Below are 26591 nucleotides of genomic sequence, written 5' to 3' on the forward strand. Positions count from 1 at the left end.
TAACAGTAACATTACGCAGTAGAATTGGGCACCCTTTAGTAAAGGCCTTCACAGTGGCTGATAAGGATGGTTGGTGGCAGGTGGTACTCCGTATAGTCAAGGCAAAAGGGGGCATAGCTAGAGAACCTGTGCCAGCCTTCCCCAGGAGTTTGTGTGTTTGTATATAAATCAAATCTCAAAGTGTGTGTGTGTGTGTCAGCTACTTGGGTAGGGACACAAAGCACTGGTTGGACAGAGAGGATGCTGGAGGTTTTGGCTTGACCACTCGGCTGAGATCTTAACACTATAGCTGTGTCAGTGGGGAGTCTTATTGGGAATCTGGAGAGAGAGAGGGAGAAACCAGCCCCAGACTGACTGTGATCTCTGTGTGCTCTTAAGGAAATTGTACTTTACTGTGTGTGTGTACTTGTACAGTGTGCATATCCCTCACTGGTGTTAGTGGTATGGATTGAGGCTACTTGATTACTGGCCAGTGCAGGCGTGTAACAAAAGTATTCAAGAGTTTTCTCAACTGGGAGTTATATAGATATAACAAATTAAATAGCATTTACTAATAGCACAAGATGTACCGTGCATCTTAGCATGTCTAACCTTTCTTTTTGGTTAATTTTAGCCTGTCTGTGGAGCTATCAACTTAGAACTTATGTTCTTATTAGGACGCAAAAACTTCAATATTTGAAGATGTACATAGTTTTGTGAGTTATTTTAAAGTTCATAGGTTTTAGGAGGTTTTTTTGGGGAGGGGGTGTTTGTTCTGTTTGAGGGCTTTCAAAAAAAACCAAAAAGTTATGTAAGGTGTGACATGGGTGCAAATGGATATGAGATGAAACAACTGTATAAAAGACCAAACTGCCGGACAGTATATGCATGTAACATAAAAGTTGGAACTAGAGATTTAGCAAAACAGCAGTTATATATAAAAGGTGGCAATAATAACTATATAAGAAAATTATGCTTTCTGTTATGTCTTTCAGTCTAAATGGTATTCCAGATAAATATAACAAAGAAAGAGTAGTGAACTATATTAACTGTAGAGTGAAAGTAGCTATGCTACAGGAGACATACCTAGAAAGACCTGAACACGTGAATTTGATAAAGAAAGATTTGTAGGATGGTTAGCGAAATATTTGGGGCAAAGGAAAAGAGGTGTACTTATTTTAATTGTAAGAGGAGCTCCAATAGTGATAGAAGAGGGAGAAAAGGATAATGGAATATGCATAGTACTAAGGGGCTGCTGGCTATGGAGGAGGATTACACTGGCATGCATTTACATCCCTCCTAAAACTGCTGTAATGGAGCTTAAGAAATTTTTGGGATAAATAATCAGCTTTTAGCAAGGAATATTACTTATATGTGGATACTGGAATTTGATTTGCAACAGTAAATATGTGTCTGGGGGGCCTAGAAGGGATAATATAACAAGGGAGGGTAGATGTTGAAGAAATTTATGAAAATGTTTGGCATGGAAGATGTGAATTCAGTACTAGGAGTTCAGAGTGAATTTACATATTACTCACCGAGATACAAAAACTGGGGGCTAGACAGATTTTATATCTCACAGAAACATGTGCATTTAATTGAAGGTCTTGAAACACACCCAATAACTGTTTCGGATCATGCACCAATAATAACTAAAATAAAAACGCAAGGTAATGAAATAAAAATGAGACACTGGCGCTTCCCTACCTACTGGTTGAAGAGAGAGGAATTTAAGGAATGGGTTGTGGAATTAATTCTGGAGCTACTAGAGAAGACAGATTTGTATTCTGAACACATAGCTAAGGAGTGGGATAAAATTAAAGTGGAGTTTAGGTTAAAACTAGATTGGAAATAAAAGAAAGGGGGGAGATGGCTAAACAGTAACAAGAATTATTTAGAGGGATTGACAAATGTTGAAGTATTGCAAAGTAGGGGAATCTCTCGTAACAAGAAAAGGAGCAACTGCAGAATGCTAAATAGAAAATAAGGGATTACCTCGATAATATGCATACGTTTTGAAAGATTGCTGTTAAGCAACTGACTGTGATAATAATTCTAGAGCACAACAACTCAGGCAACAAAAAGTGGAAAGGGCAATCACCAAGCTTAGGGAGCCTATAACAAGAAGGTAACAAGAGACCCTGAAGAAGTATTAGAAATATTTCTGAAATTTTATGAAAATTTGTATAAAGCAGAGAAATATGGAAATCAAGAAACGGTACAAATGGAAATGTTTATGGAAGAATTAAATATGCCAAAGTTAAAGGTAGATGAGACTCTATTACTAACAGGATAGGAAGGGATGCGATAAAAATGGTTATGTATAACCAATCTACATACAAGGTTGATTAGAAGAATATATGAGGGATCGGATGTGAGAATTAAAGTGGGCGGGGGTCCACTCCAATAATTTCTGCTTGAGTAGAGGAACCAGGCAGGGTTGTCCGCTTTCCCCTTTGTTTGCATTATATTTAGAACCACTGGCAAAGAAAATAAAGGACTCAGAAATTCAAGGATATAATTGATATGGTAGTCAGGAAAAGCTGGCTCTATTTGCAGATGATATTATTTTATGCATGACAAACCCAGAAAGGGACATTACAGTGTTGTGGAACATTTTAAGACAGTTTCAGATCTTCTCGGGATACAAAATTAATGAAGGTAAAACAAAGGCAGTAGTGGTAAATTATGTACCCACACACAAATTGGTCCAACAATATCCATATATATGGGGGCATGATAAAATGAAGTATTTAGGAGTATGGATTAGAAATGACTCTGTGGTGGCAGCTAAGGATATGTGGGAAGAGACTAAACATAAGATAATACAAAAATTGAGAAACTGGAAGTTTTGTTATATGGATATAGATACTAAGATAAAAGCCATTAAAATGTTTTTAGTCCCTTTAGTCTTATACACAGGTCAGGCATACTTTCATCTACCAGAGGAAAAAATGTGGATAGCAATTAAAAAAGAGTTGAATAATTTTATCTAGGAAGGGAAGACAGGAAGTGTCAAATGGGATAAGCTGATTCTACCAATAGAACAAGGTGGACTAGGATTAGCAAACTTGAGGGGGTATTTTAGAGCAACACAGTTAAGGCTCTTATATATAGCACAAATTATGATGATGCAGGGAGGAAGCTCAAGAAATAAGGAGAGATTGGGATTTTGGATGCAGACTCTTAAGGAGAACAGCCAAAGTCATACAGAGTATTATATTCATAAAATAGCATGGAGTATTCTAAGAACCAAACCAGTACGAGGATGGAGAAAAGAGATTTTGCCGATAGAGTTAACTGTGGTCAGGGATACAGATAATAGGCAAGAGGGGGCTGGAATTTATTGGAGAAACATGACAAAGGAACCAAGGTATTGGGAGCAAATAACTAGAAAGGGAAAGGTAATAGAATGGGAAGAGGCTAAATTTTATTTGGACTGCAGGTTAGAGATTGCCTTCCCTATCAAGCATTGATATCAGAGTATAGGCAAAGAGAAAGAAATAGTGGGCTCCTAAATGAAAGACCAGCACTGGTAGAGTTTATAATGGACTCTAGAACAGAAGCTGCCGTTAAAAAAGGAATAATTAGTAAAGCATGTAAAATACTGCATGATAGTTACAAGAATCAATCAGAGGAGCTTAGAAAGGATTGGGAAGAGAGATTGGCTAAGCAATTCACAAAGAGACAATGGAGAATATATGTATATCTCCCAAATATGCAACAAAGTGTAGACGATGTAGGATCTTCGCCTGGAAATGTTTACAATAGGTATGTTTATACCCCAAGTAGACTCCAAATAATTTTTCCTCAGGTGGATAGCGAATGCTGGAGGTGTGATAGGCAAGAAAGAGGTAGCTGGGAGCATATTTCTTGAAGGTGTGATGAGCTGGCAGACTTTTAGGATTCCCTGCGGGTTGCTCTGTCGGAGATGCTGGGTGGGTGGATTGGACTGACTGGTGAGATGATTTTATTGAGTTATGCTACAGAATCTGAATTGCCTAGACATAGTAAAGCCTTGCCGAGTCTAATTGTGGTGGCTGACAAAAAAGCAATTGCTAGAAAATGGAAATCAGTCTAGACCAACTTTACTAGAAGTCGTGAATATAGTAACAGAGATAAAACAACTGGAATTGCGATCTTTAGAAAAGGGAAGGAGGAAACTACATAGAAAAAAATGGGAATTGTGAGGAAAAAGTATATGCAGAGCAGGAACAAGGTTTAATCGGTGGGATTTGAATGAGCTATATAATGCTTAACTGACAATGACTGCAAGGTTTATAAGTGATTTATAATGTTTACAACTACAGTTGTTTCAATGGTGTCTGTGATGTGAACTGTTTACAACTAAAGAAATATTATTTTGTATGTTTTTTCATTTATGTAAATGTAAGATTGTCTTTGTCATATGTGGAAATTTAATAAAGATGTTGGGGGGGGGGGACTCTCTTCTTTTGATAATTACCTTTTGGTCCAGACAAAATTGATTCTTCCATCATATGCACCCGGCCAAGGACAATTACCAAAAACTTCATCAAAGTATGGACCTGTTCACACAGCACAAGAGATCTCTCATCCACCGCATCATTCTGAACTTCAACCAGGCTGTTTGGATAATGCATTTTTAAAACAAGAACCATCCTTATTAAATTATCACTTAACACCTAGGCTGTCATACAATTATATAAATTAAAACAAATCATATTGACATGTTTTCAGTTACGTTCTACATCATATTTAATCTTCTGTAAGTCATTGTCAATGACAAATTATATAGGTCATTTAGTTTGCTGCCTTACTTTAAACCTTATTCCTCTTTCAAAACATTATTCTGCATGTATTGTCCCAAAATTCCTATTTTTTTGTTCCTACTGTTTTGTAAAGATCCAACTTCCAGTTCTTGTGTGTTTGTTACTATATTATTTCCAGTATGGTTGGTTTAGACTTTAAATTCCATTTTCTAGTAATTGATTTTTTGGCAGCCATCAGAATTAAACTCTGCAAGACCTTACTTATGTCTAGGGAATTCCAGTTCTGTATCACAGCTCAAAAAATCATGCCCTTATTTAATCCAATTTGCTCATCAAGACTTTCAGACAGACTTGTCTGCAGGGAATTTTTAGTCTGTCAACTCATTACACTCCAAAAATATGTTTCCAGTTAACTCTTTCTTCCACATTATACCTCCAACATTTGCATTCTGCTTGAGGAAAAATTCTTTGGAGTCTGTTTTGGGGTATAAAAATAACTATGCAATACTTCCAAGCAAAAATCCTAAATCTTCTAGACTGCATGTTTGGGAACCATGCATATATCCTCCCATTGTTTCTTTGTGAATTGCTTATCTAATCCTTTCTATCATCCTCTAATTGATTCCTGTAGTTGTCATGCAGTTTTTATATGCCCAACTAATGATCTCTTTTTAAACAGCAGCTTCTGTTCTAGATTCTATTAAAAACTCTTATCAGTGTTGAAGTTCTTCATGTTTCACTGTTAGTCATCACATTTGGGTTATCTGCCTGCAGGTAGCCCTCAGCCGGCCTGAAAACCAGAGTCTTGGGATTTCTGCGTCGGATGCTGTCACTTCTTCCATGACATCAGGTTGTCAGGGGTATAAAACATGCAGCCGATGCCATTACATCAGGTTTTTCTTGCCATGCGGTACCCGAAGCAGTTCGCAAGTGCCGGTCGGCTGACTCCTGAAATTTTCATTTTTCGAGTTTCAGACCAGAAGTCTTCTAAAAGATAAGTACCCCGTTGGGGATCCTTTTTTCTTGCTCTAACCAATGTCATAAAAAATTAATAATTGTCTTGCCTGTGGAAAGCAAACACCTCACAGAGATTTTCATTCTTACTGCGTCACCTATTTAGGCCCAGACCACGATGTCCCTCGCTGTTGGTTTTGTGCCTTGTTCAATGCCCGTACTGTTCGTCGTCGGGCTATTTTTGTAGCTAAATTCTTTCGCTCTCGATCTCTGTACTCCGAAATGTCTTCGGTAAGCCATCCGACTACCGATCTTCTGAAAAAATGAAAGAATGAAGACAAAGACAGCCGCATAGGTCCAAGGCTGCCGACGACGCTACCATTAAGCTAGACGCCAGTCTGCCAGTACTCAGTAATGCACCTTTGCAGCCCCTGATGCCCGCTTCTGCAGATTCGCTGGCCTCTACTGAGACCCATTCGGAGTCCGGTATGCCGTGAGATGCTTCTTCGACTATGGAACCTGCAGATGTCTCTACCTTGGATGGGTCCAGAGCCACTGTGCAGGCACCGGCTTCTGAGGGTGTTTTCAGGCATTCCGATTTTCATATTAAACCCACAACTTCCTTTCAAGCCAAAAATTCAGAATTTCACAGACCTAAATTTCACATTACGCCTAGGAAACAGATGACCAAAGCGCATTCTAAGGCCCACATGCCACAAAAACAAATGATTAGAATGGCTGAGGACTTCATTACTTTAATTGGGGGAAGTCAGCCTTCCCCCTCAAAAAGACCCAGAACTGATTTTCCTTCTAATTCTTCTGATCAGGAATCTGATTGCTCTGATCCTTCTGATTTCCAAGATACACCCTTATTTACCTATGAGGATTCTGATGCAAAGGATTCCATTCCCTCTGCTTCCCCTGCAGAGGATTTTTCCTTTGGTGAAACCCTGCACACCCTTAGAGAACATTTCTGCTGGGAGAGCCAGGACTACTCCCAGTCCAAAAAGAGACTCCGGGAATTTTTAAGCTTGCCTCAGCACAGGCCTTTAGCTATGCCTCCTTTTCTGGAAATTGTAGATGATGGCTTCATGGAATCCAGCCTTACCCCTGATACCTTGCCTCCAGCTGCCAAGAAACCTGGCACGTGCTATGGAGTGCCTGACTCCCACAAATTCCTTTTTCGGAATCGTACTGTGGATCCAGAGACCATTTCCCAGGGACCTAAAGGCATTAAGGCTACAAGTGCCAAAAATCCTACCCCTTCGGACAGGGCATTAGATAGATGGGGCAAAAGGTATATACCTCTGTCACGCTTGCCATTAACGCTTTAAATTGCCAGTTTCATATGTTAAAGTATCAGCAGCATATTATGGAGATAGTTAAACAAAAAATGTTGTTAATTCCTGATTGTGCAGAACACAAAGATTTACAAGAGTTAATGCATTCTGCTAACCAAGTTGGTAAACATAATTTGCAATGTGGGTTTGATGCTTTAGAAGCATCTTACAGGGCTGCTGTCACTGGGTCTGTTCTTAGAAGAAATGCTTGGCTTAAGGAACAAAACTTGCCAGATCGTGTCAAAGCAAAATTACTGGATGCATCATTAAATCAAGAGCGTATATTTGGTAATAAAGCCGAAGAAGTCCTCAAAAGAATGGAGTAGAAAGCTAAATCTATGCAAACTGTTAAGGATTTCTTACAAGTACAGCCACCTAGATTCAGTAGGCATTGGCCTTTAAAAAAATGGTCTTTTCCAGTCCCTTCCAGGCCTTCTCAGTCCAACCCCAGGGGCAACAGACCACCAAGACTTCAGTCTCAGGCTATGCACAGATCTAAGCAGTGGAGTGCTCCCATGTCCAAAACAGGGAGTAGTAAGCCTCCATCCTTTGGTAAAATTGCACAATGACTTATCGTTAACTCTTCCAATCCTTGCCCAAGTACTTGCACCTTTAGGAGGAAAACTTGCACTGCATGCCAAAAATTGGCAATACATTATCCAAGACAAATGGGTCTTAAATATTGTTTCCCAGGGATACAAATTCCAATTCCACTCACTCCCATCCATAAGCGGATGGCCAGACCTACCACTAAACCCAGTGGGCAGAGGCCCAAAAGCAAGTACTTTCTCTTCTCAGTATCAAGGCTATTCAACATGTCCAAGCAGAACAAAGAGGACAAGGTTTTTACTCCAGCAACCCTAGATTTAAAAGAAGCTTATCTACACATTCCCATAAGGGAATCTTGCAGAAAGTACCTATGCTTCAGAACAGGCTATATGCACTATCAGTTCTCTGCACTTCCCTTTGGCTTATCTACTGCGCCCAGGGTATTCACAAAGTGCCTAGCTCCAGCCATTGCATATTGCAAGCAGAGAGGAATTCAGATTTACCCATACTTGGACAATTGCCTGATTCAGGCAATTGCTACTTCAGCACCTGACATTTGTAGAGAGACTTCTCACTTCACCTGGGGTACACCATCAATGAAAAGAAATCACAACTGGTACCCAGCCAACAGATTGTATTCCTGGGGGCAAGCTTGAATACAACTTCCCAGATGGCATTCCTCACTCCAGAGAAACAAATTTATTTGACAAACTATTTCATTCTACTGGCCACCAAAACCCGGCTATCTGCAAGAAAAATACTGCAAGCCCTAGGGATCATAGTCTCTTGCATTCTACTAATTCCGTATGCAGGACTGCATATGAGGAAACTTCAATGGTACCTAAAAAGTCTCAGGTGTCAACATTCTCAGGACCTGGAAACAATGATTCCTATCATTCCTTGCCTAAGGAAAGAGTTCCTTTGGTGGGCAGAGGCCTGCAACCACAGCAAGGGACTCCCTTTCATTCTACCCCCTACCGCCCAAACCCTAACAGCAGATGCATCAGACTTTACATGGGGGGCTCACATGGCAGAGCAGTGCATTCAGTGCAAATGGAACCCAAAGCAAATGCACCTGCATATCAATCAAAAAGAAATGTTAGCTGTGCAGAATGCTCTGACAGCATTCAAGGGCCTTATTCTTCCAGGACAACTATTGGTAAAGACAGACAACACCACAGTTATGTGGTACATAAACAAGCAGGGGGGAACCCATTCCTACTCACTTTGCAGACAAGCCATGTCTCTGTGGAACACAGCCTTAAGCAGCCAAGTGCACTTACAAGCTCAATTCCTGCCAGGCAAACTAAATTCACTGGCAGACAACTCAAGCAGAAATCTCATGCATCCACACGAGTGGAAACTGGAACCCAAAATATTCAAGCTTTTGAGGAACAGGTGGGGGGCACCAGAGGTGGACCTTTTTGCTTCCCCTCAAAACTATCAGTTGAGCAAATATTGCACCAGAACTGCCCACAGCCAAGCTTGGAAAGTGGATGCCCTGTCCTTCACCTGGGAAAGCCTCTCAGTCTGTGCCTTTCCCCCTCTGCCACTCCTCTCTAATGTTCTACTAAAAATCAAACAGGACAAGCCAAGGACAATCCTAAATTGAGCCAGACTGGACACGCCAGCACTGGTACCCTCTTTTGCGCAGTATGACAATGCTACAACTATGACACCTGCCTCAGACTCCTTCCCTGCTGTCCCAGCAGGCAAGCCAGATTCCCCACCCTCAGCTGCAGACCCTGAACCTTGCAGCCTGGCTAATCCCCTGAATTCAACACCAGCAAACCTCAGTAAGCAGGTGCTGGATGTCATTCTTGAGGCAAAGAGGCTTAGTACTAGAAAATCCTATTTGGAAAAATAGAAAAGATAATGTTCCTGGAGCTAGTCTCAGGGAATGGGCAGAACTGTGCCCAGCCTACCTCATATACTAGATTACTTAACAGAAATGCTCCACAAAGGCCTATCCTTCTCTTCAATTAAGATCCATGCCTCTGCCATCTCAGCTCATTATAATACTGAGCCACCCCTCTTCTCTCATCCTCTGGTAAAACAGTTCCTGAGAAGAGCCAAATATTTTAAGACCCCCCCCCGAACCTTGCAGCCTGGCTAATCCCCTGAATTCAACACCAGCAAACCTCAGTAAGCAGGTGCTGGATGTCATTCTTGAGGCAAAGAGGCTTAGTACTAGAAAATCCTATTTGGAAAAATAGAAAAGATAATGTTCCTGGAGCTAGTCTCAGGGAATGGGCAGAACTGTGCCCAGCCTACCTCATATACTAGATTACTTAACAGAAATGCTCCACAAAGGCCTATCCTTCTCTTCAATTAAGATCCATGCCTCTGCCATCTCAGCTCATTATAATACTGAGCCACCCCTCTTCTCTCATCCTCTGGTAAAACAGTTCCTGAGAAGAGCCAAATATTTTAAGACCCCCCCCCCCCCGGAGAGCTCCCACTCCAGCCTGGGACCTTAACTTTGTATTAGAAAAGCTCACACTTCTGCCCTTTGAACCGGTGGTCACAGCAGAGTTAAAATTCCTCTCATGGAAAACAGATTTACTTCTAGCCATCAGTTCAGCAAGAAGTGCAGGCCCTTATGGCAGTGGAACCCTTCATTATCTTCCATGCAGACAGGGTTTACCTCAGGACTAACCCATCCTTTATGCCCAAGTGGTGTCTAGTATGGCTTTAAACCAGTCCATTCATTTGCCAACCTTTTTTCCTAATCCTCAGAATAAAGGGGAAAGGATCATGCACAGGCAGCATAGGTTCTGTCTGGACAGGACTAAACCTCTCAGAAAATCTGACCAGCTGCTAGTCAGCTTTGCTGCAGGGGCAGAGAGGGCAAGGCCATTTCAAAGCAAACGATTTCTAAATGGATAGCACACTGCATGCATTTCTGCTACAAGCACCATGGGAAACCCACCCCACAGGGGATCAGAACTCATTCCACTAGGGCTACATCTACCTCTACAGCATTTCTCAGGGGAGTCCCTACCAGGGACATCCTGGAAGCTGCAACCTGGAGCTCTGTACACACTTTCACCAAGCACTACCACTTGCCTGTATTTTCTAAATCCAGAGATGGATTTGCCACAGCAGTCTTACAGGGCCTGATTGCCAGCCCTAAAGCTTCATAACTACCTCCACCCTTCCTTAGCTTTGGGAATTAACCCAAATGTGATAACTGCAACAGTGAAACACGAAGAACATAGTACAGTTGTGTACACTTACCATGAATGTAGATGTTCGAGTGTATTCACTGTTGCAGTCCTGGTTACCCTCCTTCCAGCCCCCCCTGACTTCTCTTGATTTCTTTCCTATCCTTTTTATCTGGCATGTCTTATATCATTGGTATTTGCTTTTTGCTGGGGGTATTACATACCATGTAATTGCTTCCTATTTTGGGGGCACCTGACATCTGGGGCAAGAAAAACTGATGTAATGGCATTGGTTGCATGTTTTATACCCCTGACAACCTGACGTCATGCAAGAAGCAACAGCATCAGACGCAGAAATCCCAAGAATCTGGTATTCAGGCCAGCTGAGGTCTACCTGCGGGCAGATAACTCAAATATGATGACTGCAACAGTGAATACACTCTAACATCTACATTTATGGTAGGTCTACACGACCATACTTGTTTTCACTTAGGATTCCCCCTATTCCTTTCTGTTTGCCTATACTCTGATGCCAATCCTTGATAGGGAAGGCAATCTCTGGCCTGCAGTCCAGATGTATTCTTGCCTCTTCCCATTCTATTACCTTTCCCACTCTAATTATTTGCTCCCAGTACATTGGTTCCTTTATCAGTTTTCTCCAGTAAATTCCAGCCCTCTCTTGTCTGTTTTCTTTACCCCAAATTGCAGTCATCCCTAGTGGCAGATTCTCCTTTCCCATGTTGGCTTAGTTCTTAGAAACGATGTCCGGTGCAGACATAGGAACGTGCGACTGCAGAGAAGTAAATGAATTGACATTTAATCCGGAATCAACACCACTTGCTTTTAGAGATGCTCAAGTTCTTAGCACCTCTATGAGTGGATGTACTACACAGATTATAGCTGGGCAGAAAACGCCAGCTTTTCCCAAGACATCTTCAGGTACTGTTAACAATATTAACAATCTTAAGGAAACAAGAGAGTGGCTGCATAGAAAATATTCTTTTAAATTAAATGATTTTAATGCCATACAGCCAAGCTGATTCCTTCAGTATTAAACTTGACAATCTGGGCAAACTGATGCTAAAATACAGAACCTTGGACATTGAGAATGATTATTTAAATGAATGCATTGGTAGGGGAATAGTCCCTAAGGGGCTACGTATTTGTAAATTTCCCAATAATGTACAGGTTGGTTCTGTATTTTACAATGAATTGATTGAAGTGTTCAATAACTGTGGACTTGATATTTTAAGATTGATTATTAAAGAAAATGTTAGCTGTCAGGGTGAACTGCAGAAAGAGATTGAGCTTGACCAGTGTATCAAAGAAGATTTGATTTTTACTATTAAGGAGGAAAAGGAAAAAATATTTTAATATAAGATGTGAGATAGACAATAAATGTGGTGATATAGTCCAAAGGAAACTAAAAAAGTTGGAGCGTGATGTACATGAATATAAGAGTGACACTAGTTATCCTAAGCCACGTTTTGTAGGATACAATAAGAGCATTTATGGTAATAAACAAGGTAGTAATTATACTAACCATGATGGTAGTTTTAATGGTGATATCCAACATGATGGAGATGATTTTGTTAATGAACAGGATTTTCCCCCCTTGCGTAGATCTGAAAGATTAATTAACAAACCAGGGTATCAGCAAACAAATTTTTACTGGAGGGGGGGGAGATATTAAACTATACTCATCCCACCAATAGGGTTTCCAATGCCATTTTAGTTGATGGTGTTAAACATGTTTACAATTAATTTTGTATTTATAATTTTAGTAATATAACATTAGAGAAGGAACATTTTGATTTATTGTCCAAAGGTCTAAAGTTTATTCCATATAGAAAGGGAGATGTTACCAAGTCATTGCTAGACATTAAACTATTTTTTGAGAAAAGTTAATTTAGGTCTTTTGTTACCCCCTAGTAACCCGGACACCGAACAAGGTTTAAGATGAAGAACTATTTTTAATCCACCCCTCCATCCACAATTAAAAAATCTGGAGAAGATTATTGAAAATGAACTTAGGAATGAACAGAATAAGGTTAAATACAAATCTAATTTAAGTAATAAAGAACATGAATTATTGAATGATTTGAAATCTAACCTCAACATTCGAGTCATGAAACCAGATAAAGGAGGAGGGGTGGTAATCATGGATAATATTGAATATGAAGGTAAAATGAATTTAATATTAAGAGACGAGTGTAGATATTCTAATGCATCTAAGAATGAAGTAAATATAGCCTATAACAAAATCGATATAGGCTTAAACGATATGTTGTATGAAGGACTTATTTATTATAAAATTCTTTCCTACTTGAAAGTTGACAAACCGAGGGTACCAACAATTTTCGGGAACCCAAAGACTCATAAGAATGAGAGGGATCCACCTTTGAGACCCATAGTTTCGGCTGATGGGTCAAAAACCCACCCACTTGCTAAATATGTTGATATAAAATTAAAGCATTTGTGGGTAAAAAGGGAAGTCATTCTAAAAGATTCATGGGATCTTTTGAGGGAAATATCAGATTAACTTTATCACGAAGATCTATTTGCAACTGTAGATATTATTGAACTATTTCCTGTATCCCTTACTCCCCAGGCATGGAAATGTTTGAGGAGATTGTTTCTGATGATCAGGAGTTAACTCATAATGATAAAATATTGTGTGTGGCTTTAATGGATATGGTATTAAAATATAACTTTATTTGGTTCAATGGGGAATTCTGTCAGCAAATTCAAGGAGTGGCAATGGGGTGGCATGTGCCCCCACTTATGCCAATTTAGTATTGGCAAAATGGGAAGAAAAATATATTTTAAACTCTGAATACACACCCCCTGTTGGAACCTCTCTCAGAGGTTCCTAGATGACATATTTATTTTCTGGATGGGAGGTAAGGAGAAGTTTGTAGAATTTATGAATTACATGAAAGGTACCACCGATTTCCTGAATTTCACATATAAAGTTTCTAAAGAAAGCCTACAATATTTAGATGTAGAGGTGTATAAAATGAATAATAAATTTGAAACTAAGATTCTAACATATCTCCACCTCTCCAGGGTCTCCTCCACCTGTTCCCTACTCTCACTACAGATCACAATGTCATCTGCAAACATCATAGTCCATGGGTCTATATTATATCCCTGAATGCTTAAAAAAGCGAATGCTGATTGATTGAACTTATTTTCACGAAACTACAAAATATCGAAGCAGCAGAAACTCGATTTTTTTTCCTAGGGAAAGAATTCGGTTGTCCGCTTCTGTTCCTTCGGTATTTTCAGTGTTATGGTGGAAAGTTACCAGTCGGATTCAAGTAAGTGTGCGATTGTGTGGATGTGAGTGTTAGGGTGATTTAGGTGAGTTAGGGTTAGGGCTCGGGTTAGGTGTGTGTGCGATAGAGTGGACATGAGGGTTATGCGATAGAGTGGACATGAGGGTTAGGGCGGATTTAAGTGAGTTAGGGTTAGGGAGCAGGTGAGGTGAGTGTGTGATAGTGACAGACCTTAGGGTTAGGGTTTGGGTTAAGGTAAGTGGGTAGTTAGTGGTGTGTGCATAGCTTAGTGTAGGGTTAGGTATCAGATTTTAGGTGTATGTGTGTGGATTTCTGTTTGTTTGGTGTGCTTGTGTTGTGTGTATGTGTTTTGGATCAGCGATTTTTTTCCCTGAGAAAAAAATCGCTGATCTGACAGTTCAAGATTGTAAGCGTTCGCTTAAATTAGGTCAGTCAATCAGCGTTCGCTTTTTTAAGCGTTCAATGATGTAATATAGACCCTAGTCCACGAGGACTCCTGTCTGATCTTGTCTGTCAACCTGTCCATCACCATTACAAATAAGAAAGGGCCCAGAGCTGAACCTTGATGTAATCCCACCGCCCCCTTAAACGCATCCGTCACTCCCACCGCAGACCTCACCGCTGTCACACTACCCTCGTACATATCCTGTACCACTCTTACATACTTCTCTGACACTCCCGACTTCCTCATACAATACTACAACTCTTCTCTAGGCACCCTGTCATATGCTTTCTCTAAATCCACAAAGAGACAATGCAACTCCTTCTGACATTCTCTGTACTTCTCCATCAACGCTCTCAAAGCAAACATTGCATCTGTAGTGCTCTTTCCTGGCATGAAACCATACTGCTGATCACTAATCATAACTTCCCTTCTTAACCCAGCTTCCACTACTCTTTCCCACAACTTCATGCTGTGACTGATAAATTTAATCCCTCTGTAGTTACTACAGCTCTGCACATCACCCTTATTCTTAAAAATTGGTACCAAAACACTTTTTCTCCATTCCTCAGGCATCCTCTTACTTTCCAAGATTTCATTAAACAATCTAGTTAAAAACTCCACTGCCATTTCACCTAAACACCTCCATACTTCCACAGGTATGTAATCTGGACCAACAGCCTTTCTGTTCTTCATCCTCTTCAACGCTATCCTTACTTCCTCCTTGCTAATCCTCTGTACTTCATGATTCACTATCCGCACATCATCCAACCTTCTCTCCCTCTCATTCTCTTCATTCATTAGCCCCTCAAAGTACTCTTTCCATCTGCTCAACACACTCTCCTCGCTTGTGAGTACATTTCCCTCATTATCCTTTACCACCCTTGCTTGCTGCACATCTTTACTAGCTCGGCCCCTCTGTCTAGCCAATTGGTACGGGTCCTTTTCTCCCTCCTTAGTGTCCAACCTTTTATACAACTCGTCATATGCCTTATCCTTAGCCACCTCTCACTTTGCCATGCACCTCATCTCCTTATACTCTTGTTTACTTTCTTCATCTCTCTGTCAATCCCACTTCTTCGCCATCCTCTTTCTCTGTATACTCTCCTGTACGTGTTCATTCCACCACCAGGTCTCCTTGTCCTCCTTCCTCTTTCCAGATGTCACACCAAGCAACTTTCTATCCACCTCTCTTCCTAGCTCTGCTGTAGTTACCCAGCTATGCGGTAACTCTTCACTGCCACCCAGTGCCTGTCTTAACTCTTCCCTGAACATCACCTCACAATTACCATTTTTCAATTTCCACCATTTGATCCTTGGTGCTGCCCTCATACTCATCCTCCTCTTCTTGATCACCAATGTCATCCTACAAACCACCATCCTATGCTGCCTAACTACACTTTCCCCTGCCACCACTTTACAGTCTCCAATCTCCTTCAGACTGGCCCTTCTGCATAAGATATACTCCACCTGTGTGCATCTTTCTCCACTCTTGTATGTCACCCTATGCTCCTTCCTCTTGTTAAAGTACGTATTCAACACAGCCATGTCCAGCCTTTTCGTAAAATCCACTACCATCTGACCTTCTGCATTCCTTTGCTTAACACCATACCTACCCATCACTTCCTCATCCCCTCTGTTCCCTTCACCAACATGCCCATTGAAATCTGCTCCAAAAACCAGTCTCTCACCCTTGGGTACAGTCATCACCACTTCATCCAACTCACTCCAAAATTTTTCTTTCTCATCCATCGCACACCCAACTTGTGGAGCATATGCACTAACAACATTCATCATTACACCATCAATTTCCAGCTTCATAAACATCACTCTGTCCGACACTCTTTTCACCTCTAAAACACTCTTAGCATACTGTTCCTTCAGGATAATGCCTACGCCATTTCTCCTCCCATCCACACCATGATAAAACAATTTGAACCCACCTCCAATATACCTAGCCTTGCTCCCGTTCCATCTGGTCTCTTGAGCACACACAATATGCCAACCTTCCTTCGGTCCATCATATCAGCTAGCTCTCTCCCTATACCAGTCATACTGACAACATTCAAAGTTCCGACCCTCACTAAACTAGTGCTTTGTATAAACATACTAAATCCTGTACAAAAGCAGAATTCTCTTTCCTTGTTCTGGAACAGATTAAGAATGACATGGGGGGGGGGGGGGGGAGTCCCATGGGAAGAGAGGATAGAATTCAGGGAACTGTGGTGGCAAGTTACTCTGGATGCAGGCAACTTCCCTTGCTGAATGATTGTGTCTATATTGCCACTTTTGAAACTAAGATCTGCAAAACTTTAAAAACTTTGGTTGCAATCAAAATTTCGGCCAGTAGATGGCAATATTTCTTTTTTTATAATGCATATGATTAATTTAATGCGTTCATAATGTATTTATTTTTCACTCATTAAATATAAATGAAATTATTTATTTATATATTTTAAATATTTTTAATTGTATTTATGAGTGTTATTTTATGTTTAAAATATTTTTAAATAGGAAAAGTGCAATACTCATGAGGTTGTATATTAAATTTGGGTTTGTGAAAATGTCATTGGTTTTTTTAAAATTTCATGCTCAATTTGTATTGGTTGATTTTTTTAATTAATGTATAAATGGCTTAATTGACAGTAACACTGGTCATCTGAGGAAGTCTGATTACGGAGACAAAAACACGTGTACTGCAAAGGCGTTTATTTGTGCTTTTTACCTGTGAAGTTTCATATGTATTTGGAATAAAATTCAGCTTGGAAAACTACCTCAGTGTTTTACTCTACGCTACAGGCCCTTTTTGACTGTTTTCTTTGTGATTTTAGAGTGCCTTCCCACTGTACTTTTTCTTAGTTCTTAGAATACTTTCTGTTACTTTATGAATATAATCTGTACGTTTTATTCTTTTTAGGGATTTGCATCCAAAATCCTAGTTTCTCCTTAGTTCTTGAGCTCCCCCTCTCCCCGTTTCATCATCATCTCTTTCCACTTTGAGTTATAACTTTCTACTCATGCAATGTATAGAAGCATTAACTGTGTAGCTATGAATTACACCTTCAAATCAGGTAATCCCAAACCACCTTATTCTGTTAGAAGGATCACCTTGTCTCACTTGACTCTTGCCCTCTTCCCCTTCCAGGTAAAATCTTTCAACTCTGTTAACTGCTATCCACAACTTAATTTCTGGTTGATAAAAATATGCCTGACCAGTGTTTAAATCTAAAGAAACTAAAAACATTTTCACTGCTTGTTATCTTGCTATCCATATCCATAAAACAGAGCTTCCAGTTTCTCATTTTTTGTATTCTCTTTTGTTTAGGCTCTTCCCACACAGTCCTGTAAATATGGGAATTGCTGAACCAATTTTTGTTTGTGGGTACATAGTTTACAGCTCATTCCTTTGTTTTACCTTCATTAATTATTTATCCTGAAAAGATTTGAAATGGTCTCAGAATGTTCCACAACACTGAAATGTACTTTTTTTGATTTTATCAGATGCAAAATAATATATTCTACAAATAAAGCCAACTTTTCTTGATTACCATGTCAGTTATGTCCTTGAATTTCTGAGTCCCTTATTTTCTTTGCCAGTGGTTCTAAATTGAATGCATACAAAGAGAAAGAGGACACTCTGCCTGGTTCCTTGGGTCTATAGCACGTTGTTGAACTTTTAAAAGTTCGAACGTCATGTGGTCGACACCATATGATCGAACTTTTAAAAGTTCAAACGTTTCAAATGAGATCTCCGTACAGTGCAATCTCGGAATTGGTATATTTAAAGAGCGGGGAGTGTGGGGGTGCAGGGAGGCTTGCCCCCCTGCTTAAACCGTTCAGGTAGGTTTTTTTCTTTGGTTTATTTTTATTACATTTTCGAACTTTTAAAAGTTCGATCATATGGTGTCGACCGTACGACATTCAAATTTTTAAAAGTTCAATTATGTAATATAGACACGGTTCCTCTATTCAAACAGATCTTATCAGAGAGGAACCCCTCCCACACTTTAATTTTTGCCTCCGGTCCTTCATATATCCTCCTAATTAACCTTATTAGTGTGTCAGGGAATGCAAATTCTTCCATTTCCCATTTCATAAAATCCCAGCTTACTCTGAACTGCTTTCTCTGTCTGCATCAAGACCCACTAGTAACAGCGGTATTTTCTTACATTCTGCTTTTCTGTCTGGATCATCATTGTTCTATGAATGTTGTCAAGTGTTTGCCTCCCCTCCACAAAACCACATTGATTCATAGATATCAATTTTGGCATCACCCTTGCCATTCTTTTAGCCATTATAAACATAAACACTTTATAATCATTGTTTAGAATCTAAATTGGCCTGTATGATGCTGGATCTGATGGGTATTTATCACCTTTAGGTACTAACAGCCACCACAGCTTTTTTCCAGGATGTTGGTGGTGCTTCTCCTCTTAAAATGCTGTTAAACAAATCCTTCAAGATATTTATCACTTTCTTCCATCCTAGCTTCCAAACATCCACAGGAGTACCATCTGTTCCTGGAGACTTTCCTGTAAATTGGTTATACATCCCAATTTCATCTCATCTCCTCCTATCCTGTTAATAATTGAGCCTCATCTACGTTTAACCTTGACATATTTAATTCTTCCATAAACATTTCTGTGTGTACTTTTTTCCTAATTTCCATATTTCTCTGCTTTATACAGATTTTCATAACATTCCCAAAATATGTCTAATACCTGTACAGGATATCTGCTTTTTTCCCATTGTTATAGGCTCCCTAAGCTTGGCAACAACCCTTTCTCCTTTGTTGCCTGAGCCGTTGTACTAAAAGCTTTTGTGCTGTGGAGTTATCAAAAACGGTTGCTTAACAGCAATCTTTCTAAACTCATACATATTATTCAGGTAGTCCCTTATTTTATCTTTAGCACCCTGCAGTTACACCTCTCCTTATTCTGTGAGATTCCCCTATTCTGCAGTACTTTAACCTTTTTCTGTCCTTCCAAATAATTCTTGTTACCTTAACCATATCTCTCTTACTTTTATTTCTGCCCTATTTTTAAACTCCATTTTCATTTTATCCCACTTTATAGATATGTCTTCCCTAATAATCCCCAAATAATTAACCACCAGCCGTTCCTTAAATTCTTGTTTATCAGATAGGTGGGAAAGTGCTAGTGCCTCGTTTTTATTTCATTATCCTGCATTTTTATTTTCTTTATTGTTGGCACATGATCTGAAATTTATTGGATGCATATCAAAACTTTCAATTAAATGTACATGTTCCTGTGAAATATAATTTCTGTTTAACCTAGCTAGCTTGGGAAATAATATGCACATTTTCTCCAAGCTCTTCTAATCAGTTGTCTTCCATGCCAAGTATTTTCATACATTTCTTCAAATTTACCATCTTTTGTTATATGTTCCCTTCTAGGCCCCCCAGATACATCCTCTCTATTGCAAATCAAATTCCATTCTCTGCCTATAAGTAATATTCCCTGCTGAAAGTTGATTATTTCTTCAATTTTTTTTTTCCGCTGTAGCAGTTTTAGGTGGAAAATAAATACATGCCTGCCTAATCCTCCTTCCTTGCCAGTAGCCCCTTACTTCTATGAATCTACCATTGTTATTATTTTTCCCTCTTCTATCACTATTGGAGCTCCTCTAGCAGTTAATATAAGTGCTTCCCTTTTCCTGTGTCCCAGATATTCCACTGAGTAACTCTTCTGAAAACCTTCCTTCATTAAATTCACTTGCTCAGTTCTTTCCAAATGTGTCTACTGTAGCATAGCTATTTGCACTCTGCATTTCTTAATATGATTTTTTTTTATGTACCTGTGAGGCCATTCACATTCGGAGGTAATATGGAAAGTGTTATTTATGATGAGGTAATTATTCCACCTGTTATGTATAGCAGATTTTTTAAATGTCCAGTTTCAGCATTTGTTATACACATGTACACTGTTTGGCAGGTTGAGCTTTTATGCAATTGTTGTCATATCCATCTGAACCTATGCCACATCTTGCATGACTTTTTTTAATGAAAACCAAACCCTCAAACAAAAACACACTGCTGTTTTTTTTTGCATAGACTTGCTGATTCCAGTTTGTTTGTCATTATGTGAGCAATAAATCCAGCTATCCTTCACATACGAAGCCCACCCTTACACCCTTGTGGAGAAAGAGTGTAGCCAATGATCCATCTGAGTTGGAGATGTTGGAGTAAGGCTCAGTACTGAGCATTTCTGTTGGTTAGCTTGTTTAAAAAGTGCTCAACTTCACTTAGTGCGGTGTTTGTGTGCAGCTGTGCACCGCACAGCAGGGGTTAGTACCGCCAATTGTAGATGGCAAATTTTCATCTAGGAAACTGCTTGTGTACCTTCAGAGGGTTTACTGCTTCTCTGTGCACAACTCAGCTGTGCAGCACTGCCCAGAGAGCAACTTAGCTGCACATTTTGTGGCGTTGCTGCAGGTCTCCCACCCCAACAATCTCCCATAATATTGTTCATTATTAGTGCAGAGTCTGCATGTTCTCCCCACGGTCGAGTGAATGGAAAGACATGCAGGCAGCTGTGAGCGTGTGTGGGTGTGCCTTCTTTGAAGGTTGGATGCCGGGCTGGCAACTCGACACCATAAAAATTCACTACCAATCATTACCAGACCAGAATTCCGCTGTGGCGACCCCTAACCGGGAAAAGCCGAAAGACTTTTTTAGTCCTTCAGCTGAACGTGAGCCATCTAGCTCACTCCCCTACTACTTGTCCCTGAATATTCCTAATGTAATGGATGGACAGTTTCCTAGTGTTTCTCTAGCAAGCCTGATCTACATGGGAATCCTGAGGAAATGTAGCAATTGCCTCATGTATACTGACAACCTATTACTCCTAAAACATTTAAATTCAACATGCGAGAGGTGTGTCTATGCTTTGAATCTAGAATCTATGCTCTCTCGCTCACAACACATTAAAACAGACTCTGAACAGGTTGTCAACACACATACATTTCTCTTCAACCAAGCGCACAACACATAAACCTATGTATGCAGAGGCACTCTCCAGAAGTATACCTAAAGAGCAGAGACCTTCCAAGCGCAAACAGTCTACACGTAATACAGTCCCAGCAGAATCCACTACACATAACACACGCATCAGGGTCTCACCCAACAAGCCTGTAAGGCAAAACACCTCAAAACCAAATGTATTGGTCATAGGCGACTCCCTATTGTGAGACACACAGATGTCCCACTCACCAGGCTGGACAAGGAGAATGTCATGTTTAGCTGCTTGCCAGGTGCTAGGATCCGCCAAATCACGCACACACTCAAGTCTTTCAACAATAAGTATTGTTATGACTCTGTCATAGTTCATGTTGGAGTGAACATTTTGAGATTTACCTCACTGGACTTGTATGAAGAGAGACATGACTGAGCTCTCTGATTGTGTCCCAAGCAGGAATGTCCCTAGCCTTAAGCAGCATTCAACCTTCACATAGGATGATGCCACAATTCAGACAAAAATTGATTGATTTTAACAATTTGCTTAGCTTCTGGTGTCAGTCCAGGGGGATCCAGTACCTGTTACCCTGGAATGATATGGTAGGCAGACCGTGCTGCTTTGCCAGAGATGGTCTTCACCTGTCACCTCTTGGCTTTCTGTTGCTGGCAAAGGTTCTTGCCTCCCCCATAGTGCCTTTTTTATGCAGTGTCAGAAGAGCAAAATTCCTCTATGTAAAATTATCTTCTAAAGACAAACTCAAGGTTTTGTTGCTTAACACTAGGAGTCTAAATCAGAAATTCCTCACTGGAAGCACTCCTTTCTCTGGAAGATGTTGATGTTTGTGCAATTACTGAGACATGATTCAAGGCCACAAAAAGTACCCCAGCCATGCAAGGCTACAATGCCATCCACACGTTCAAACTGCAAAATGATCGCGGAAGAACCAAAAGTGGAGAAGTATCAGACTTCATCAAAGATAAGTACACCTCAAGACTGGTTAGACAGACCAACCCCCCTAGAGTTACTTCAAGTACAACTAGCTGTAGGTAAGACCCCCTTCCACGTCTCTGTTAGTTATAGGTCCGCCAGCATGAACCATGATAACCACACTGTCTATATGGACCTACTTGAGTCGCTCATAATACAAACACTCTTGGTTATGGGTGACTTCAGCTATTCTTCCTTTGACTGGGATTCATACAAGTACAAACATTCTTGCCCAAATGTTCCTGGACATTAACTCAAATGCCTTGGTGCAGATAGTTTGCACCCCCACAGGGGGCACAAAAATCCTCAACCTGGTAATTGCCAACATGGGAAATCGCTGCACCACCCTTTGTGCGGGGCCCACCCTGTTAAAATCTGCTCATAAATCAATCTCGTTAAAAATAATAAATATATCTGACCCCCATCAGGAGCAATTAGGTTACAAAACTTCACCAAAGCAAACTATAGCCCCCTAAGTAATGCATTAATAGTTTCAGACCCCGTGTCCCCACTGATGACAAGGACACCTATACTGAGGTGTACACCAATGCCCCGCTTAAACACTTATACAAATGCAGTGATTCAGCTGTACACGAAAAGGATCAAAGCAAGATCCTCAAGCAAAAAACAAGCCAATCTGGTGGACATCCAGCATAAATAGGCTATACAGTAAGAGGAAGAAAATGCTGTCAAAAGGCAAGTGGGAATGATCTCAGCAGTGGAAGAGCCCCCTCCACAGCCTGAACAGGTAAATTAGATATCTTGTAAAATCCAGTAAAGCTAACTGTGAAATGAAATTAGCATCCACAGCTATGGGTAACTGTAAGGCATTCTTTAGCTGTGTCCGAAATCTAAATGGGGGAAGGCCCAGATTTGCACAGAATTATTAGTGGATGGCACCACCCTTACTGAACCTGCAGAAATAGCCAACGTGCTAGCAGATAGGTTCAGAGAAAACTTCACCCCCCCTGTCCCCACCAATCACATCCCATAGCTTACCTAGCACTAGTCCTCCACCCAGTATCTCCAAAGAGCAGGTCATATCTGCACTCTCCAAGGCCAAAACAGTTTCCCAATTCACCCTGACAACATCCTAGGCTAAATGGTCTAAAACATGAGTTGGTGGAACCATTGGGTACCCTCTTCAACCACAGACTAGGCACTGGCTTTGTCCCAACTGAATGGAAAACAGCAACCATTATCCCCTTACACAAAGGGGGTCTATCAACCGACCCTGGGAACTATAGACCCATAAGCCTTGCCAGCCTTATTTGCAAGACTATGGAGACGATCATCATGGACCTTATTAATGAAGATATAGGAGACTTTCAAACTCTTCATTCGACCCAGTTTGGTTTTGTCAAGGGAAGATCATGACTGATAAATCTAGTGGACTTCGAGAATGCCACCAAAACCCTGGATGAAGGCAAATCAGTGCATATGGCCTATCTAGACTTCACCAAGGCCTTTGACACAATCCCACACTCTGCCATCATTGAGAAACTCACCCAGCTGAGGATCAGCCCATACATCGTTAAGTGACTAGCCAGCTGGCTCACTGACAAACACACTCAGTCAAAGTTGGGAATTCCACCTCTACCAGCAGACCTGTCACCAGTGGTGTTCCACAGGGATTGGTGCTGGGTTCTCTAGTGCTTGGGATCTATTTCTCAACTTCAGGCAAAAGTAGATGGCCTGTGGTTAACAAAGTTCGCTGATGACTGCAAACTGGGGGCAGTCATTGAATCCCTGAACAGCATCTACATACTACAAAATGGGCTTGCACAGACAAATGAGTAGTGCCAAAGCCATTGTCTTAAACTCCGTGCAAACGAATGCATTATCATCCCATTCAGCAAAGGGGGGGGGTGTCCCTGCAAATTAAGTATCAACAGTAGCACCCTAACTTCAGACTCTGTGGTAAGAAATTTAGGAACACAGGTTGACGCTTGCCTCAACTTTGATCAGCTTGTCTCCACAGTGGAGAGGAAGGCCTTCTACGTTGCTCATCTCACAAGTAAAGGCATAGCATACAGAGAGAAGGAGGTTGTAACACCCCTGTGCTCATCCCTCATCAGACCAGTAATAGTATACGATGCTCCCCTTTGCTTGTACCTCTCCAGACACCTGCAACAACTGGAGAGACCTCAGAGGTTTCCCACCAAGAAAATTCAGGGTCTTCAGCACATGTCCTACATGGACAGTCTGTGAAGTCACTGTCACTGTAGTCTGTGTCATATAGACTGCTTAGAGACGTCATGTGCCTGGCCTACAGAACAGTCTCCCTGCCGTAATGGAATTGCTACACATTCACAAGTCCAATGGGACAAGACTCACTCAATCTAAGGACCTTAACCTAGCTTGCGACATAAACAGGATATGCTGGAGAAGACAGATACATCTCCCAGAGGTTGCCAGTCCTCTGGAATAAACTTAGATTCATGTTAAACAGAGCTCCTCTATGATCCTGGATGGGAAGCCGCAAATTTATCCTAGGGTTTGCACCTATGTTCCTCCTTGATCAGGGCAGGCGGTGCTGATCACAGATTTGCATGCAAATATAGACTATATCTCCTGGTCTGTAAGGAAACAAGGGTGTAACATGGCTAGACTTGTAAGAGTCTGGAGGCCATTAGCCTATTAACCTCCAAAGATTCTATGAAACCCACACAACTGTTTAAATACATTTTTAATACCATTTAGGCACCTCTTCACAGAGAATGTATAAAAGGTATTAAAAGAGGGTAGAAACCTACTACTAGGAAATCATATTTAGCTAAATGGAAAAAATGTTCTAGTTGGTGCCATACCAAGTACCAGGACCCATCCCAGACAGAGTAACCACTGGTTCTCCAGTACCTGTGTGGATTGCTCCATTCTAGCCTGTCTCGCCCTTCTAGCAAGGTACACATTTTGGCCATCTGTTAGCAGATGCACACATTTCTACTTCTTTCCAATTTGAAACCATTCTTAACAGGGATATTGCATATCAGACCACTTGGAAAGCAGGTAGCCCATCATGGGATCTGAATTTTGTTTTGGAGAAACTAACTTTGCTTCATTTTAGTCGTCAGCTATTTTTTCCCCCAAAATCTCCTGATCTGGAAGATAGCTTTGCTCATTGCTCTGACCACAGCTAGAAGCATACCAGTTGCAAGCTCCAGTAATTGTTCAACTTTCTTGATCATTCATTATGATAGAGTATCTTAGAAATAACCCTTCCTTTATGCCTAAGGTGGAATCTGTGTTCTCTCTGTCAGTCTATTCACTTTCCAGTCTTCTTTTCCCAGCCTACAAAGGAGAAGAAAAATACATTTTACAGATGTTGACAGGCAGCTCAGATACTCTTTGGACACCAAAACAGTTTCCAACTGTTAGACTAACTCTTTATCTCTAATGACAATAACAAGAAAGGGCAGCCACATCTAAATACAGTTTCAGGACTGTTGTCCCAAGCTATTCTTACTATGGAAACCCCCCCCCCCAAAAAAAAAAAAAGAATATTAGGGCACACTCCGCTAGACCTTTGACTACTGAGACTTTTTGGAAATGGATGGGCTCTAGAGCCATTGTAGGAGCTGCAGCTTGGTCTTCAGTGCATACTTTCACTAAACACAAGATTGATTCCTCTTCCAGAGCCAAATGTGCTAGATATATTCTCCAAGGTCTTCTGGAATCTGATCCTGCGTACTCCATCCTAAGCTTTGGCAATTGTCCCATACAGCTTTATGCTACTGCAGCAGTGGTCTAATGATGAACATAGTACAGTTTTGCTAAGTAAACTTTCCATAGCAGTAGATGTTTAAAAGATCACTGTTGTAGTGTTAACACACTATCCACCCCCTCTTCATTTATCTTATTATGCATTTTTCCTCAGCTACTAGTTCCTTTGGCTGCTGTGGGGTCTCCTTCAGCCTTTTTTTCTGCAGTGATGTAGGCTTTGTACATTCTCCTGTACTTAGTGGTAAGACTCTCTTCCTTTTTTGCAGGAAGTGGTTTACCCATGGAGTTGACAGTGGTGATGTTGTCTTTGCCCTAACAACTATTATCACCAGCACTGTGTGATAAACTGTAGAGGGGAGTGGTGGATAGTCCTATTTACATGTAGTTGCAAGTCAAGTCCACTGTCTACCTATGGTCTAC

The 26591-nt window shown here is 40.7% G+C and overlaps 1 protein-coding gene across 1 annotated transcript in view; it reads left to right on the top strand.

Moving 5' to 3' along the window:
- The window catches only part of LOC122789622 (serine/threonine-protein phosphatase 2A 56 kDa regulatory subunit delta isoform-like), a 1584804-nt gene that overhangs the window by 1503388 nt on the left and 54825 nt on the right, over positions 1 to 26591 (top strand). The window lies entirely within an intron of this gene.

This window comes from Protopterus annectens, chromosome 1.part0, assembly GCF_019279795.1.
Source record: "Protopterus annectens isolate FY-2018-M chromosome 1.part0, PAN1.0, whole genome shotgun sequence".
NCBI lineage: Eukaryota > Metazoa > Chordata > Ceratodontiformes > Protopteridae > Protopterus > Protopterus annectens.